Raw genomic sequence first — 1,883 nt, 5'->3', positions numbered from 1 at the left:
GAAATGTAGTAAAGTTTCAATTCAGAAATACTATAAGTTTGATTTAGATAAATACCATAGTGAGATTTTGAGAAAAAGTTCAAGTAATTAAATTAACTCTGTAGTTACAAGATTATCTAGTTATCAAGTTTAAGAGTTCTAGTCTTCTATTCATTTCAAGAATGACTATATTTTGTGATATTAAGTCACTTAGAATATTCAAATGATATGAACTTCATGAGAACATTACTAGTAAAATATCTAATCCATAAATATAAGTTCAAGAATGCATTTTGGTTTTCCCTTCAGGTAGGTCCAGTGAAGCCAATTTTTGATTAGGCATATCCTCAAGCTTCTCCTCACTTTCATGTTTTTTTTTTCTTTTTTTCTCTTTTTCATTTGGATTGCTTTCAATCCTATATATTTTTCTTTTCTTTTCAAGGATTGTTGTCAATCCTTTCTTTTTTCTTTTTCAAGTGAGGATTACTATATCTGGATAGCCTTTAACGATTTTGAACATCGCCTTTCTTTCCTTAAAATTGAAACTCAAAGCATTCCTTTACCTTATAAATATTTCATACAATCTTTTCTTCTCAAATGAATTTCCAGATTCTAAATACTTCAAAATATAATTTCCTTTATTTTAAATAGTTAATTATAATCTTATTCTCTTATACTAAATATCTTAAGTTACAAAATTAATTTTCATTAAAAAAATATTTCTTTAAATCTACCATAATATTTAAATAGCTACAAAATATAGTTACCTGAATTAAATTCATTGCATAAAATCTTATTAATAATTTTTGAAAATATTTAAATAGAGGATATCTAATAGTTAATCTTTTTCTTTCCTCGCCCAAACTTAAATTTTTCAATATGAAATGATACAGGTGGAAATAAAAACTTTAAATATAAATCATACCTCAGTATTTTAGGTATTTTTATCATTCTGAAATTTTTACAGTCTTTCTCAAAATTTCTACTTCAAGTGGTCTGTAACATTAGGAGCTTTCTACACATATAAATCATTAGAGAATTTGTTGGGTAATGAATTTTGAAATAAGTACAAAAATAAAACATTAAACAAACACAATAATTCACTAACACATCCACAATACTAAACAAAATAATTACAACTAAAATGCAAAATAAAAATCACATTAAAATATAATTCACAAAGTACTAATCAGCATCCATTATACTACATATGCAAATTTTAACTACCACACTAACTTTATAACAAAAGTAAAAAATGATCCAATTACAATATAAGAATAAAAATGAAAGTACAAAAACACACAAACATCCATTTCGATTACAAAAGATTACAAAAATAAAAGTACCAGTACAACAATTACATTCAAATATCAAAATCTCCAACTATGTTTTCGTTTCGTTGGTCAACTCATTCATCAAGTCAGTTATGGTAGGGGAACGAGAAGGTGGAAGGTCATAACTTGTAGAGTGGACATCTCTACGAGTAGAAGGTTCTTGACTCCTACTCCCAGTTCTCCATTTTTCATGGGATCATAAGTTTTCAAATTAGCTTTACTAATGGGTTTTGTAGGGCAAACCCATTCCTCATCACCTCCAACTTTCACTCCAGAAAGTTGGTAAAGTACATAAATAAGGCCAGGATGTCCTAGACCTCCACTTGTTTCACTCTTTGCCGTAGTCAATTGTCGGCGTTATTTTGGGGATTGGTTTGTGGGGAGTTGCCCGTAAGAAGCTGTCTATTGTTGGAATTGAAATCCCATCGCCTGCTTCAGAAGGACATTGAAGTATGAAATTAAATTGACCCCATATTTTTCATAGTTTAAAATGAAAGAGCACTGTACCTCAAATTCTGTATCTATCCCGAAGGATAAACACAAGACTTGAGGATGAGGCTTGATCAAATA

This window comes from Phalaenopsis equestris, unplaced genomic scaffold, assembly GCF_001263595.1.
Source record: "Phalaenopsis equestris unplaced genomic scaffold, ASM126359v1 Scaffold000001, whole genome shotgun sequence".
Classification (NCBI taxonomy): Eukaryota; Viridiplantae; Streptophyta; class Magnoliopsida; order Asparagales; family Orchidaceae; genus Phalaenopsis; species Phalaenopsis equestris.
This window is presented reverse-complemented; position numbering follows the sequence as displayed.